General features: G+C 39.8%; 1 protein-coding gene across 2 annotated transcripts in view; it reads right to left on the reverse strand.

Annotated features, from left to right (window-relative positions):
* GNE (glucosamine (UDP-N-acetyl)-2-epimerase/N-acetylmannosamine kinase) overlaps nt 1–18,229 on the reverse strand; it is a 70,430-nt gene that overhangs the window by 40,886 nt on the left and 11,315 nt on the right. The window lies entirely within an intron of this gene.

Here is an 18,229-nt window from a genome sequence, read left to right on the forward strand (position 1 = left end):
AAGACTTTTTAGTGATCTTTTCAAATTGCTAAGGCACCAGTGACAAACGTTGAATGAGTTGGTGTTACAAAACAGTAAAACATTTTTTTTACAATCCTTAAGTAATTTACCACAGGTAAAACTATTTAAATAATCTAACAACCCATCCAGAGTTGTTGCTATAAAGCAAATTTCAGGGGCACCTGAGTGGCTCAGCTGGCTAAGTGTTGGACCTCAGGTCATGATTTCACAGCTCCTGAGCTCAAGCCCCAGCTAGGGCTCTGTGCTGACAGCTTAGAGCCTGGAGCCTGCTTCAGATTCTGTCTCAATCTTTCTCTGCCCCTCCCCTGCTCATTCACTATCTCTTCAAATATAAATACACACTTAAAAATTTTTTTCAAATCCAATCAAACTTTTGCACATCGTGTATTTCAATTCATGATGAAGTTCTAGGGGTGCCTGGGTGGCTCAGTTGGTTAAGCGTCCAATTTCAGCTCAGGTCATGATGTGACAGTTTGGGAGATAGGGCCCCACATTGGGGCTCTGTGCTGACAGCTCAGAGCCTGGAGCTTGCTTTGGATTCTATGTCTCCCTCTCTGTCTGCCCCTCCCCTGCTTGTGCTCTCTCTCTCACTCTCTCAAAAATAAATAAACATTAATAATGAAGCTCTAATTTGCAGAGTACTCAATGTACTATCAGTTACCCTGCAACTAGCTTGGAGCTACTGGAAGGTCATATCAGACACAAAAGGAGAGATCTTAAGAGGATTTGTGTAAGGAAGTGCCATCAGATTTCTTTTTAAAATATCACTTGGGCTACTATGGGGAGAATGGATTAGCATTTAAAGAATAGTGGCAGTGTAAAAAAAAAAATTACTGAAAAGATGCGTAAAAAACTGGTAACACCGACAGGCTGCAAGGGGATGGACTTTTCCAGTGAATACCTATTTATAATATCTTTTGTATTTTGCAATATATGTACATATTTCATATTAAAGAGAATACAATTAATTGTAAAAAAAAAATAATGGTGGCAGTGAAACTCAACCGAAGCGGATGGCTATGAGGTTGAGTTTGGAAGTAGAACTGAAAATTCGGGATTGGCTATGAGGGAATGACAGAAAAGGAAGGAAAAGAAACAAGGGTGACTTCCAGGTATCTGGCATTAGTAATTGGTTGATGGGTGCCATTTACCAAGATGAGAGAAAAGCTGAGGCAGGAACCAGGTTTGGGGAGTTAAAAGGGAAGCTTTAATTTGGTATATGTTTGAGATGCCTATGAAGTAGCCAGATGAAGCTACTAAGTGAGCAGTAAGATACATGATTCTGGACACGGATTCACCAGAGGGTGTCTTAGTTTCCTATTGCTGCTATAACAAATCACATCAAACTTAATGACTAAAAACAAATATATTATCTTGACAGTTCTGGAAGTTAGGAGTCTGAAATGGGTTTCACCCAGCTAAAATCAAAGTAGCAATGTTGGTATCATCATAGGAAAAAAATTATAACTATGTTTGGGGATGGATGTTAGCTAGACATTGTGGTGATCACTTCACAGTATATACATATACCAAATGTTTATGGTGTACCCTTGAAACTAATGTAATATATATATAAAGTATAATATATATGTCAATTTTTTTTTAAAGGTATCAGTGGGGGGTACCTGGTGGCTCAGTCAGTTAAGCAGCTGACTCTTGGTTTTGGCTCAGGTCATGATCTCATAGTTTTGTGAGTTTGAGCCCCACATCAGGCTCTGTGCTGACGGCACAGAACCTGCTTGGGATTTTCTCTCTGTGTGTCTGCGCCCCCACTCTAGCCCCCAGCTCATGCTGTCTCTGTCTCTCTCAAAAATAAAATAATTAGGAAAAAACAAAAACTTTCAGTGGGTCTACCTTCCCTAGGGAGCAAGTAACAACGTTTCCTGGCCTTTTCCAGCTTCTACAGGCTGAATTCCTTGATTTGTGGCCCTCTGACCTCTGCTTTCCTTGTCACATCTCCTTGGATTCTCCTCCTCTTTCACTTAAAAAGACTCTTGTGATTACATTGTTCCCACTTAAATAGTCCAGGATAATCTTCCCATCTCAAAATCCTTAATCACATCTGCAAAATCTCTTTTGCTGTATTGGGAAACATTCACAAATTCTAGGGATCATGGCTAGATGATCATGGCTGTCTTTGGGAAACTACTATGTTGCCTACCACAAGTGCTATTGAAACTCCCAGGAGATGTTCAAGATGGGCATATTGCTTTTAAAGTTACATGCCAGGGGCACCTGGCTGGCTCAGCTGGTGGAGCATGTGACTCTTGATCTCGGGTTTGTGAGTTCACCCCATGTTGGGTGTAAAGATTACTTAAAAATAAAACATTTAAAAATAAATAAATGAAGTTACATGCCATAGCAGCAAATATCCAGAAAAGAACACTAATTTTTTTCTTTTGAAAGTTACAAAAAATTATTTTTAAAAAACAATGTAAATGTTCAGTTTTTAAAAATCTGGGTGCTTATTACATGGGTGTGTTTAGTTTATTAGAACTCAAACTGTACACTTAAGATATCTGCACTTTTTTCTATGTATAAATACAATATAATTTTTAAATGTTTATTTATTTTGAGAGAGAGAGAGCAGGGGAGGGGCAGAGAGAGAAGGAGGCGGAGAATTCCAAGCAGGCTCCGCACTGTCAGCACAGAGCCCCATGCGGGGCTTGAATGCACAAACCTTGAATGCACAAACCGTGAGATCTTGACCTGAGCTGAAATCAAGAGTCAATGCTTAACTGACTGAGCTACGAGGTACCCCCAAGTACAATGTTTTTTTTAAAATACTTAATGCAGGGGCACCTGGGTGGCTCAGTTGGTTAAGTGTCCGACTTCGGCTCAGGTCATGATCTCGTGGTTCATGAGTTCAAGCCCCACCTCAGGCTCTGCACTTACAGTCAAGAGCCTGGAGCCTGCTTCAGTCTGTGTCTCCCTCTCTCTCTGCCCCTACCCTACTCGAAATCTGTATGTGTGTGTGTGTGTGTGTGTGTATCTCAAAAATAAATAAACATTAAAAAAAAGATGATAGCTAGGAAAAAATGTAACTAGAAATATAAATACATTTTGTAAAGAGAATACAATTTTGAGAATTTGTGCCTTATTAAGCCACTTGTAGATTTTATGTTTGTTTGACCAATATTGAGAACTGTATATTTCCATATACAGTCTAGTAGTTCTGTGTTCATGGAATCATTTCACCTTGAAATGAAAATGAAATGAATGAAATGGCCCTCTTTTTAGAATTTTCCCCTATATTCTCTTAAGATGTAGTTGTAGCAAGGAGCTGTAGGAGCATTTCCCTCTGGCTTTTTGAGATCACATTTCTATAGGTAATATTATAATTCTGGATCTCTGTTACTTTGCTATTTAACAGAGTGAATTAACATATCAAAAATCTTCCCAAGTCATTACATTCTGTATGCTTGGTTTGGCTTCCTTTGGCTTTAATCTGAGGGCTCTACAAGCTATAAAAAAGCACTTTTATGGCTTTATAATATAATAAAATCATATTTTTCTATAGATTACTCCATAAACAGAATAACTTCAAGCATTTATGGCATAATTAGGTTATCAGAGAATCCTAAATCTTTTTTCCTTTGAGATAAAGAGAGTGAGTGACCTCGAGCGGGGTAGGGACAGAGGGAGGGAGAGAGAGAGAGAGAGAGAGAGAGGGAGGGAGAGAATCTTAAGCAGGCTCCACACCCAGCATGGATCCTGATAGTGGGGCTGGATCCCACAACCCTGGGATCATGACCCGAGCCCAAGTCAAGAGTCAGAGATGTTTAACCAACTGAGCCACCCAGGCACCACGAGTATCCTTAATATTAAAAGATTATCTAACCCACCCTTTACACTGAAGGAGGAAACCTCTCAAAATCACCCCCGACAGACTTTGGGAACATTTCTTCTAATAGGGACTTATTTTCCTCTTTTATTTGGTGGTTTAATTAAAAAAGTACTCTGCTTCTCTATAAATTCTGCCCATGTATTAGTACTCTACTATTCTAAAGACTTTATTTACATTCCCTCAGTACTCCTAACAACAAAAATGTAGATTTCATCGCCCCCATTTTATAGATAGGGGGAAACCACAAAAGGGAAAGTTGCCTATGGTCACACAGTTGTTACACAGAAGAACCCAGGCCTTGATCCCACATGTTTAGCCACTACCCTATATTTTCTCTTTATACTAAACACAGTCCTTCTTATGATAGAAACCTATCTCCAGGTTGAACTTGCTCATCAATCTTTGGGTATCCTGTTCTGCTAGTTAAGAATTACATAACTCTTGGGGTGCCTGGGTGGCTCAGTCGGTGAAGCATCTGACTCTTGATTTCAGTTCAGGTCATGATCTCACGGTTCGTGAGTTTGAGCCCTGCATAGGGCTCTGCGCTAACAGTGTGGAACCTGCTTGGTATTCTCTATCAGTCCCTCTCTCTCTGCCCCTCCCATGTTCTCCCTTTCTCTCTCTCTCTTAAATAAATAAACTTAAAAAAAAAGAATTCACATAACTCTTCTATTATCCAGCCACATCTCTCTGAATTGCATACATAAATGTCTTAAGAGACTTTTAAAGATATCTCCTTTAAAATCAAGATATACAATGTCTATGACAGTCTTCTGCCATTCAAGTTTTATAAAGCCTTCAAAAAAGAAAATGAGATTGGTTTGGCCCTTTTTTAAAAAAAAATCAACTTGTTATTGAAATATAACAAGGAAACTTGCACATAATAAGTATGTGTTGAATTCTGAATTTTCATAAAGTGAGTATACCTGGATAACTACCACTAAAATAAAGAAATAAAACATTGCCAGTGTCTATGGGCTGTGTACCCAAGGACTGCCTGTCCATGGCCTATGAAAAGACCTAGCACCAAGGCTATGCTTACTAATAGACACTAGGGTACTGATTAAGCATGCTATACTAGCTCTTGGAAGCATTTAGACTGTGGAATACTGGGAGGATTGGCCAGTTGGTAGTGGATTGGGAAATGAGGCACAAATCATAGTCACAGCAGATATGTTATAAAAGGTAGGACAGGTGGGCCATAGGGAGAGAATCCAGTCCCTGACTTGCCTTGGATCCTGAACAACTTCAATCCATGTGTGTCCTTAAAATAAATCCTCTTTTTCTTAAGGTGCCCTGTTTCCTTGCAATCAGAAGATACTCACATCAAAAACGTAAACCGGGAAGAATCCCCAACCCCATCATTTCAATTCCCAACTCTGACCATTTGGTAGTGGCTGCTGAGAAAACTGCGTGGAAAATGGGAAAGACTGTGTTCAATGGAAAAGAGTCTTCTGGTATCTGTTATGCTGTTTTGGGGTAGGATGGGAGGAAGGCAGGGACGGTGCCACGTACTTGCCATTCCTGCCCTTAGCCAGTGTCATGAAGAAATCAAGACATGGAAAAAATTGAGCAACTAATCACCGTATTATGCTGGATATTTCCCCTTTAATAAATATCCTTTCGTTAACTGTTCCCCTCACCCTACTCTGTATCTCAGGCACAACACTTTTAATTGCCAGAATCTCTTGAGGATATAAAAAAGATAAAACACATCTGACAAACCAGATATCACTGCGTAAGATTGTTTATAGCCTAACCAAGTCATATAGGCACCTTCACAGAACAGAGAGGATTTCTCTTACTGCTCTGATGAGGCTACACTACATAGGGGGAAAAACAATTCTTTTCCCTTTAGGAAAAGCACATAAGGATTAAGGTTACATTGACTGAAAATAATTCAGTAACGTCCTAAACTGTATGCCAACTTCAGGTTTGCAAGAGCATGAGCTGGAAAGATATGCTTACAAAGGTACTGATGAAGGTATTCATAACAAGAAGAGAGGCCTTTTGAAATTCATATTTCAGGACCATTTAATCACTATTCATATCCCCAGTGGCTAATCAGTGTATTATGTCAGCCAATCAGCTTTTTAGAGCACCTGTGGTTGTGAGCCATCCCTGGGCCAGTTTTCCCAATTATAGAAGAAAAGTACAAATAAATGCAATGACCATGTGTTTGCTTTTGTGAACTGTTGCCCTTTTTGGAGATCTTTAAGTCTATCTTTATTTTTTTTAATACTTATTTTTGAGAGAGGGAGAGTAGAGACAGAGTGCACGAGGAGGGGAGGGGCAGAGAGAGAGGGGATAGAGGATCCGAAGCGGGGTTCTGCGCTGATAGCAGAGAGCCTGGTTTGGGGCTCAAACTCACAAACTGTGAGATCATGACCTGAGCCAAAGTCGGATGCTCAACCGACTGAGCCACTCAGGTGCCCTAAATGTATCTTTCTTTATGAGCGATGAAAGGATCATATTTCAAACCAGCAAATAATTTTCTTATTTGTCTGCTCAGGGAATGTGGTAAGCCAGCAACAGCTCAGCCATCCCTGACCAATCGGAGTTCACAAAGTTTAATTTGCACAGCTATTCCAGAAGAACTGGAAAAGTGTTAAAAACTAGTTTGTCTTTAACTTTGGCTCTGTTATAAAAAGTTAGGTCAACAAAATTATGTTCTAAAATACCTGCTTATTAAAGAGTTCTGAGAGAAGGATATTCTTTTGGACCTAAAAGGAGCTGGCTAAAATCAACAGCACTCAATACCAGCAACAAGCCTTTGGGGAAACTTCATGATTTCTCAGCATAGGCTGAGGAACCAGCCAAGATACTGGTCCAAACCCCCTGGAGCTGAGGAATAGCCCCCACCTGGTAGTGAGCCTACAGCTAAGGATGAAGGTGGGTCCCACATGGACATTCCGTTGGACTGAAGTGGGCTTCTTCATACTTGTGTGAATGCTTGAGACACATCCAAGTACACATCATTAAAGTCTATAAATCCTAAGCATGAACATAAAGCCTCAACCTTTCCCTTCTCATGACTTTCATGCCCCTATCCTGGAAGGAATCCAATCCAACCTTTAATATCATTCTGTGTTTCTTCCCTGCCCTGCTTCCTGTCTCCAAACGTGGGTATTTCCTAAGGGTTACACCTCTGCCCCCTGTCCTCTACATACTCCATCCTTCAGTTTTATTCACTTTCAAGTCTTCATTTTGACTTCTGTGTAGATAATTCCGTGGATGCACACTCTAGCCTGACCTTTCTTCCTAGTTCTAGGCCCACGTCCCAATTGCCTGCTAGATATTTCCTTACCTCAAACTCAATATATAAAATTTGGTTCATTATTTTTCCTCTTGACTTCCCCATGTCTTTTAATGGTACCAACTTGCCACTTGCATTCAGACTCAAAAGCACAGTGTCATTGTAATCTTCTCTCTGACTTTTAACATCCAGTGTCTCAACTTCTTCAAAATGGTTTTGGATTTGTTTTTTAAAGTTTATTTATTTATCTTGAGAGAGAGAGAGAGAGAGAGACAGCAAGCATGGGTGTTTGTGTGTGCGGGGTGGGGGGGAAGGCAGAGGAAGAGAGAGAGAGAGAGAGAGAGAGAGAGAGAGAGAGAGAATCTCAAACAGGTTCCATGCTGTCTGCGTAGAGCCCACATGGGGCTCATTCTTACAAACTGTGAGATCATGACCTGAACCAAGATCAAGAGTCAGATGCTTAACCAACTGAGACACCCAGGCACCCCCCCCTTTTTTTTTTGCAGCTACTCTTTCCTTCCTATTCCTACTATCACTATCTTAGTTCATCCTGTTATTTCCTTAATTCTTTTTTCTTTTTTGAGAGAGAGAGAGCAGGGGAAGGGCCAAGAGAGAGAGGGAGAGAGAGAATCCCAAGCAGGCTTCACGCCCAGCACAGAGCCCAACATGGGGCCCGATCCCATGATCTGTGAGATCACGACCTGAGCAGAAATTAAGAGTCTGATGCTTAACTGACTGAGCCACCTAGGTGCCCTTATTTCCTTAATTCCAAATTGCCTACATTTTTATGATGTTTCATACCTAAAATCAAGATTTATCTTATAATCAATGTGTGCATTTCACGTAGAATTATTTTTATTACAAACTCTGTTATGTCAATAGTGTCTTGGAATTAGGAAAACATGGCATCTTAGACCTAAATTACTGTGCCTCTACCTGCTCACCCAGCCTGTGTTCCCTTGCTTTTGTAATCTGTCCTGCACATTACCGCCTGGTCAATCCCCCCTTAAAGGACTGCTTTCATGAAGTCATTTCTTTGCTTAAGAAAAACTTCAGTGGCTCCCATTCCCTGCTAGGCAAGGTATGCCTAGGACATCAACTTTGGCTTTGAAGGTCCCCCAGAATGACACCCTGACCTCTTCCTGTCACCCACATTTTGTCCTACCCAAATCCTTTTGTCCTGAACAGATCCTTCTCTGCCTCACTTTGTGTCATTGCCCACAATGAGAAGGCCATCATCTCTCCTGCTACTTACATGCCTACTCATGCTTCAGGTCCTATCTCTGTTTTAAAACCTAATCGCGGGGCGCCTGGGTGGCTCGGTTGGTTAGGCATCCGACTTCGGCCCAGGTCATGATCTCGCAGTTCGTGAGTTCGAGCCCCGCGTCGGGCTCTGTGCGGACAGCTTGGAGCCTGGAGCCTGTTTCGGATTCTGTGTCTCCCTCTCTCTCTGCCCCTCCCCTGCTCATGCTCACACTCTGTCTCTGTCAAAAATAAATAAACTTAAAAAAAAAAAAACAAATTAAAAAAAAATAAAAAAAATAAATAAAACCTAATCGGAACACCCTATCCCAAAATAGTCTCTTCTTCTTCTAAATGCCTGTAGCATTTGTCTTGATTACTCATTTCACACTTAATTACCTGGTATCTCTGAATGTATATATTTATGACTGTAAAATAATGGATCTGATCTTTTATAAGGAACCTAAGAAAATCGGTCACTTTAGTTACTCACTCTCTATGTCCTATTTTTCTCATCAGATCAGAAATTCCTTGAAGTTTGTTCTGTTGGGTATGTTTGTCTCCCTGATAGTTCCTTGAACCATGACTTATGTAAGAAATGCAATCTGGGGGGTGCCTGGGTGAGCTTCCGACTTCAGCTCAGGTCATGATCTCATGGTTCGTGAGTTTAAGCCCCGCATCGGGCTCTGTGCTTATAGCTCGGAGCCTGGAGCCTGCTTCAGATTCTGAGTCTCCCTCTCTCTGCCCCTCCCCACCTTGCGCTATTTCTCTCTCTCTCTCAAAAATACATAAACGTTAAAAAAAAAAACCTTTTAAAAGAAATACAATCTGGGGCGCCTGGGTGGCTCAGTCAGTTAGGTGTCCAACTCTTGATTTAGGCTCAAGAGACTGTGAGATGATCTCACAGTCATCAGGCTGTGCAGTGATGACATGAAGCCTTCTTGGGATTCTCTCTCCCTCTCTCTCTGCCCCTCCTCCACTCGTGGGTGCACCCATACACGCACTCTTTCTCCCTCTCACAAAATAAAGAAATAAACATTTTAAAAAAGAAATACAATCTAATAAGCATTGAGTGAAATGGGGGGATCCTATCTCCTATCAAAGAGTCATTGCCAGTCAGCTGGCTGGCTCAGTCGGTACAGCATGTGACTCTTGATCTTAGAGTTGTAAGTTTGAGCCCTATGTTGGGTGTAAAGATTACTTGAAAGAAATAAAATCTTAAAAAAAAAAAAAAAAGTCGTTGCCATCCCTGTTCCTTTCTCTATGGCTAGTCCATGTCACTTGGATTCAACTTCCCCATCTCCCCTCCTCCGGCACCCAAGCTTATGATCTTACTAGTACAGCACCGATGCTCGGACTTTACAGGGGATTCAGTGTAAAAAAGCATGGTGAGTTGAAGAGCAGGGGAAACTTAATGGTGTTATACGCTGGATGTGGAGGCAGAAAGCAACGAGATGCAGCTAAGATATGGGGTAAAGCCAGGTCAGCGAGGGCCTTGTAGGATGTCTTGCTGAGGAGGTCAGCCTTTCTTTCTCCTCGCTAGAACGGGCAGGTTTTGTAAATCAGGGGAGTGATGTGAACAGATTTGCTTAATTACAATTGTGGAAGATGGGTCAGGAAGAGGGGGAAGGACTAGAAGAAGGCGGACCAGTCAGGAATCCTATTTCAGGACCCGAATTAAGGTGGTGGTGTGGGAATTAAGAGGATGGAATCAAAAGAATGTGGAGAAAGCACGGACCGAACTTGATGGCAGAGAGGAGATGGGAGGCCTGATGATGTAAGAGAACGACTGAGGTTTCTATTTCAAGCAGCTGGGTGGCCAGCAGAGCCGTCCGAAACAGAGAAGGAACAGGTTCTGGGATGGGCTAGAGGCGGTGATAAGATAGGATCTCTGATTTGGATATGTTGAATTTACAGTGCCTAAAGGGCATTTTCCTTTGATTGGGGACCTGGAGAATGATATGGGTCAGAGATACCTATTGTGATACGCATAATTCATCCAACAAAATTCGAATCTATTTTGAAATACACCGCCCCCAGCACACTCTCAGCCCAAGGCACCCAACTACATTTCTTGTTCTACCTGTTTCGCCAGACGTTTTTAATGCCCCTGATGCCCAGCCCAGTTTGTTATACTTTTACTCCTGGCCGGTTCAGTTCGCTTTTTCTAATATTCTACATATAACAGTTTTCTAAGTCCTAGAGGATTAGACTCTTAGACATTATCAGGGTATAAAACTCTGTGGAGACCCAGAGACTTCAGTGTGTTGTGTGCTATGTCAAACATTCAGTGGTGTTTTCCTGGCCAGTTCCCTCTTTCCCCACTCATTTTTTCCGATTGCCCGGGCCCTTAGTCTTTTCTGCCCTTCGGCGGCCCTTCTCTTAACCCCTTCTTTACACTTGTGGTCACTGCCTCATTCTTCCAACTTTGTGCTTCCCAGGCTTCCATGACACCTGATTTCCTGCCCACCCGCAACCTCTCTGGCTGCTAGCCTTCCTCAAACCGCTAACCCCCAAAGCCCTATGGAATTCCCTTCTTAGCTTACATTCATCTCACTTCCCTATACACCTAAGGTGACCTCATCCACCTACATGGCCTCACAAACTAGCATTTTAAGTTTTTGCTAAATGTGAACCTCCAGCCCGGTCTTCTCAGTCCAAACCCAAATAACCAACTCCTTTCAGGACATCTGCGTTTGGCTGTGTTCCACCGGCACTTCAAATCCACTTGCCCAAAAGAAAGTCTCTTCTCCTCCATAAACTTGGGCTTTCTCTACTCTAATTCTCCGTGAAGGGTATCATCCTCCACCCAGTAACTTCTGGGAGGCTTCTTCGACTCCTGCCCCATTAGCTCTCAAATTCACTCTGTCATGAAATCCTATTAATTTTACATTTTAGACGGGCATCTTTCGAGAAGAGAGCATGGTGTGGTTGAACATAATAAGGGGGGGACAATAATATGTAAAGGAGACTAGTGTGACAGGAGAAAAGTTTTGTTGAGGAATACTGGAAAATATGGGTGTAGTATTAAGGGGAAGAGTATCTTGAAAGGGAGCTTAGAAACTACATACAGTATTTCAGAGTTGATGTGGTTGTAGAACCACCAGACATTAGGCAGATGGGTGAAATGGTAATTTCAAGGTGCATCAAAAAAAAAAATCAGTTCCATGAAAAATGGGAGTCAGAACAACCATTACCTTTGTAACTAAAGACAACCATTTCTTAGATTTCATTGAAGACATGACAGGGAAGAAAAAAAAAAAAACCTAAGAAGTTCCAACTCAGAACTCAGAAAATCTGACCTTGAGCCTAAACATAAGTGCAACTGCTACAAAAAAATAAAGATAATAAATTCTCAGTGAGGAAGGCAAATTGAAATTAGGCATTAATGATACATAGCTGGAAGTCGACTGTGTTGACAATAATTGCAAGAATGATGTTATTTGATTGAAAACTGCTCATAAACCATTCCTTAACTGTAGATGATCTTTATTTTTTTTAATATTTTATTCTTTTAAGTAATCTCTATACCCAATGTAGAGCTTGAATTCCCAGCCCTGAGACCAAGAATCGCATGCTTTACAGACTCAATCATCCAGGTGCCCCTATGTGATCTTAAAAACAAACTAATATATATATATATATATTTTGTTGTTGTTGTTGTTGTTGTTGTTTAATCACCAAATTGAAATGTGATGATAATTCCTAAAACATCTGGATTTCCATACACCTCAATAAAAAATTGAAGTTAAATAAGTTACATTATAATATACTACAGTATATGACATAGATATATTTTGATAAACATGGTAATTTCCATTATCATTGGATACTAATTAACTCAGAGTAAACACACTCTTCTCCCCCATGTGGTTAGTCAAAAGTTAAATAATTGGGGGAGAAAGGAGTATCAGCTGGGCCCCTCTATGCATCATGTACCAAAAACAAAGGAGAAAGTAAAAATAGTTGCAACAAACATCACACTTTGGGAAATAAACTGCATTTATGAAGTAGAGTTTCATAAAGTAAAAGCAAACCCACTTTATCTGATGAAGACATTAGGAATCTGAGGGAAAGAGTTCATTTTCAGCTCAGTTTAGAAATGCTAAGGAGACTGGGGATTTCAGCACAGTAACTGAGAAATAAATAGGAACCACAGAATGACTAACCTGAGTTAGCAGTAAAAAGAAGACATTAGAAAAAAAAAAAAAAAAAAAAAAGATGGCTGGGACAGACTTAAAACCAAAGCTCTCCTCTTCTTCCTTGTAATGTCCTCATTTTTTCTGACTGCAATTTTCATGATGAAGCTCTATCGAATTGCCAAATTACTTACATGAGGTCCTTGAAAACATAACTTCCAGTGAGGGTACACATTGATTTCCATCCCGGAGCAAAAAGCTTTGTAGCACAAGCTCTGGACCTGGTGTTGTTCAAATTAATGAACAGGGCAGCTGTTTGTTCTCTTGGCTTAGCTGCCACAGAACAGTCATTAATAGGCATCTGAACTACAGACTAAATCTTGAGCCCCGCCTCTCTGAAAAGGAAGACCAAAAAAAAAAAAAAAAAAAAAAAAAAAAAGATTCTAAATTCTTCCTGTATTCCTGGACAGTAGCTTGAAAGTATGAGAACAGTCAGTGTCTGTTACTTCTCTGTCTCTACCATTTGATTCTAGGTTCCACTAGAAAAAGTATTTTCTTCTGAGTTGATTGAAGGTAGAAACAAAAATCTATCAGAATCCCAACTGATGTACTTCTTGAGCAAAGGAATAAAGCAAAGAACTTAAACTAAAGTTAAATTAAAACTAAAATAATTTAAAAATTTAATTGAAACATTAAACTAAAATTCAAGGAGGGTTTCAAGGTTTTTAATAGTCACAGACCTCAACAGATTTAGAATCCTTAGTTTCATGAGATTGAAGGAAAAATCAGTACTGTTACATTTTATTTAAGCTAGTTAGAATAGAAAATTATTGCAACATTTTATCAAGGATGTACCTTGCACTTTTGGTGCTCAGGGACCCTTGCAGCCAGATTGGTGGCAAAGGGTATAGGCTGATCATCTGCTTATTTCCATTTCATTGGTGTGTGTTCATTTGAACACATCACCAGCCTAGCCTTATCTACTACACAACTTTACATTCTACTTTGGAATACTTTATATCGCTGTTTTTAAAACCAATGAACAGGGGTGCCGGGGTGGCTCAGCCAATTGGGCTTCCAACTTCAGCTCAGGCCATGATCTCATGGTTTGTGAGTTCGAGCCTCGTGTCAGACTCTGTGCTGACAACTCAGAGCCTGGAGCCTGCTTCAGACTCTGTGTCTTCCTCTCTCTCTGTCCTTCCCCTGCTCATACTCTGTCTCTCTCAAAAATAAATAAGCATTTATTTTTAGTTGGTTCAGTCGGTTAAGCGGCTGACTTCAGCTCAGGTCATGATCTCGCAGTCTGTGAGTTCGAGCCCTGCCATCAGCACAGAGCCTGGAGCCTGCTTCCAATTCTGTGTCTCCCTCTCTCTCTGGCCCTCCCCTGCTTGCTCTCTGTCTCTGTCTCTGTCTCTCCCAAAGATAATAAACATTTAAAAAATTTTAAAAATAAACATTTAAAAAATTTTTTTTAAAAAACAATGAACAGTGGGAAGCATATACACTAGCATAGGCTAGCACATTTACTGAACCAGTGCAAGCTAGCACAAATCAAAAATGAAATTGGTTTTAGGGCGCCTGGGTGGCTCAGTCGGTTAAGCCTCCTACTTCGGCTCAGGTCATGATCTCACGGTTTGTGAGTTCGAGACCCGCATCGGGCTCAGTACTGTCAGCTCGGAGACTGGAGCCTGCTTCGGATTCTGCGTCTCCTTCTCTCTCTGCCCCTCCCCCACTTGTGTTCTGTCTCTCTCTGTCTCTCAAAATTAAATAAATGTAAAAAAAAAAATTAAAAAAAAAGAAATTGGTTTAAAGACTCCCAATCAAACAAATAAGATCAGAAATGAAAGAGAAGAAATAACAACCAATACCACAGAACTACAAAAGATTATAAGAGACTATTAAAAAAAAAAACTTTTTTAGAGAGACTATTATGAAAAATTATACACCAACAAATTGGAAAATCTAGAAGAAATACAGAAATCCCTAGAAACATATAACCTCCCAAAACTGAATCAGGAAGACACCAAAAATTCAAACAGATCAATTAGCAATGAAATAGAATTAGTAATCAAAAAACTATCAACAAACTAAAGTCCATGACCAGATGGCTTCAGACATGAATTCTACCAAACATTTAAAGAAGAGTTAATACCTTTTCTTCCCAAACGATTCCAAAAGATAGAGAGAAAGGAAAGGTCCCAAATTCATTCTACAAGGCTGGCATTACCTTAATAGCAAAACCAGACGAAGACGCTACAAAAAAAGAAAACTATAGATGAACACAGATGCAAAAGTCCTCATCAAAATATTAGCAAACTGAATCCAATGATACATTAAAAAAATCATTCACCATGATCGAGTGGGATTTATTCCCAGGATGCAAGGCTGGTTCAATATTCACAAATCAACCAATGTGATACACCACATTAACAAGAGGAAGAATAAAAACCATATAACCATTTCAGTAGATGCAGAAAAAGCCTTTGACAAAGTACAATATCTACCATAAGAAAAACTCACAACAAAGTAGGATTAGAGAGAACATAGCTCAACATAATAAAGGCCATATATGAAAGACCCACAGCTAACATCATTCTCAGTGGGTAACAAGAGAACTTTCCCCCTAAGATCAGGAACAAGACAAGGATATCCACTCTTACCACTTTTATTCAGCATAGTACTGAAAATTCTAGTCAGAGTAATCAGACAACAAAAAGAAATAAAAGGCATCCAAATTGGTGAGGAAGAAGTAAAGCTCTCACTATTTGCAGATGACATGATACCATATATGGAAAATCCTGAAGATGCCACCAAAAACCACTAGAACTGGTAAATGAATTCAGTGAAGTTGCAGGATACAAAATCACCGTAAGAAATATGTTGCATTCGGGGTGCCTGGGTGGCTCAGTAGGTTGAGCGTCAGACTTCGGCTCAGGTCACGATCTCACGGGTCGTGAGTTTGAGCCCCGTGTTGGGCTCTGTGCTGACAGCTCAGAGCCTGGAGCCTGCCTCAGATTCTGTGTCTCCCTCTTGTTCTGCCCCTCCCCCCCACTCTCTCTCTCTCTCAAACATAAATAAACATTTTTTTTAAAATTAAAAAAAAAGAAATGTGTTGCATTCCTACACACTAATGATGAAGCAGCAGAAAGTGAAATTAAGAAAACAGTCCCATTTACAATTGAACCAAAAACAATAAAAATATCTAGAAATAAACTTAACAAAAGAGGTGAAAGACCTATACTCTGAAAACTATAGTAACACTGATGAAAGAAATGCAAGACAATGCAAAGAAATGGAAAGACCTTCCATGCTCATGAGTTGGAAGAACAAATATTGTTGCAATGTCAATATTATCCGAGGCAATCTACACGTTTAATGCAATGCCTATCAAAATACCCACTGTTCACAAAACTAGAACAAATAATCTTAAAATTTGTATGGAACCACAAAAGACCCCAAATAGCTAAAGCAATCATGTAAAAGAACAGAACTGTAAGCAACACAATCCCAGATTTCAAGATACACTACAAAGCTGTAGTAAGCACAACAGTATGTATTGGCAGAAAAATAGACACATAAATCAATGGAACAGAATAGAGAGTCCAAAAATAAACCCGTGATTATATGGTCAATTAATCTATGACAAAGGAGGCAAGAATAAACAATGGGGAAAAGGTAGTCCTTCAACAAATAGTGCTAGAAAACTGGACAGCTACAAGCAAAAGAATGAAACTACCACTTTCTTATACCACACACAAAAATAAACTCAAAATGGATTAAGGACCTAAATATGAAACTTGAAACCATAAAATTTCTAGAAGAAAACATAGGGAGTAATCTCTTCGACATTGGCAATAGAAACATTTTTCTAGATATGTCTCCTTTGGCAAGGGAAACAAAAGCAAAATTAAACTGTTGGGACTACACCAAAGTAGAAAGCTTTTGTGCAGTGAAGGAAACTATCAATAAAACAAAAAGGCAACCTACTGAATGGGAGAAAATGTTTACAAATGCTATATCCAATAAGGGGTTAATATTCAAAAAATAGAAAGAACTTACACAGCACCAAAAAAAAAAAAAAGAATCCAAATAATCCAGTTAAAAATGGGCAGGAGACACTAACAGTAGACATTTTTCCAAAGACATACAGTGGCCAATAGACACATGAAAAGATGCTCAACATCACTCATCATCAGGGAAATGCAAGTCAAAACCACAATCCAATATCTCACATCTGTCAGAATGGCTAAAATCAAAAACACAAGAAATAGCAAGTGTTGGCGAGGATGTGGAGATAAACGAACTCTTGTGCACTGTTGGTGGGAATGCAAGCCGGTGCAGCCAACAAAAATAATGAAAAAAAGTTTGCAGAAAAAAATGAGGTGAAGAACTTACAGATATGAAAACAATCTATAAAACTTACAGTAATTATAACAATGCAGTACTGGAGTGGGAATTTATTTATCTAATAAATTAATGAAAGAGGATAGAGTCCAAAAATTTATCTGTGTACTCATGGGATTTTAGCATATGGTAAAGGCAGAATTTCTAAATAGTGGGAAAATGAAAGAGTATTCAGAAAGAGGAGCACCTGGGTGGCTCAGTTGGTTAATCATCCAACTTTGGCTCAGGTCATGATCTCGGGGTTCATGAGTTCGAGCCCCACATCAGGCTTTGTGCTGACAGCTCAGAGCCTGGAGCCTGCTTCGGATTCTGTGCATCTTCCTCTCTCTCTGCCCCTCCCCTGCTCACACTGCCTGTCTCTCTCAAAAATAAACATTAAAAAAAGAAAGAAAGAAATAGTACTGGCACAATAAAAGAGCCACAAGAACAAAAAATGAAGTGAATTCCTACCCCATACCATACTCAGAAATAAATCCAGACTGATTCAAGACCTACATTATGGAAGCACTAAAAGAAAACACAGGGCAGTATCTTTGTAACCATGGGATGAAAAAGAATCAGTATTCATAAGCAAAAACAGATTTTATTAAACAGAAATTCAAAACTCCTCATAGTAAATGACTAGAAAACACATCTGCAACATATACCATAGACAATGCTTAACTGTAATATATAGAATTTCTATAAATACGGGATTAAAAATAAGGCTAATAGACAAAAAAGAGTAGAAACACAGATAATTCTTAGAAGAAGAAACACAAATATTCCAGTAAATATTTGATGGGGTACCTAAGTGGTTTAGTCGGTTAAGCTTCCAACTCTTGATTTTGTCTGAGGTTGTGATCCCAGGGTCATGGGATCCGACCCCAAGTCAGGCTTCATGTTGACCCTACTTAAGATTCCTTCTCTCTCCCTCTGCCCCTCTCCCGTGCTTGTACTCTCTCTCTCTCCGAAATAAAATTAAAAGAATAAAAATAATTGAAAAAACTTAAAAAAAAAACTAACAAAACCCACAAATATTCAAGTAAATACTTGAAAAGATCTTCAACCTCACTAGTTCTCAGGGAAACATAAATGAAAAAAAAGACAGAGTAATTATCTTTTGCCTATCAAATCTTCCAAAGCTAAATTGATTTGGGGACACCTACGTGGCTTAGTTAGTGGATCATTCAACTCTTGATTTTAGCTCAAGTCATGGTTCCAAGGGCTTGGGATTGAGCACCCCATCAGGCTCTGGGCTGAGCATGGAGCCTGCATAAGATTCTTTCTCTCTCCTTCTGCCCCTCTTCTCTACTCGTGTGGTCTCTCTAAAATAAAAAA

Source organism: Panthera onca, chromosome D4 (genome assembly GCF_046562875.1).
Source record: "Panthera onca isolate mPanOnc1 chromosome D4, mPanOnc1 haplotype 2, whole genome shotgun sequence".
Classification (NCBI taxonomy): Eukaryota; Metazoa; Chordata; class Mammalia; order Carnivora; family Felidae; genus Panthera; species Panthera onca.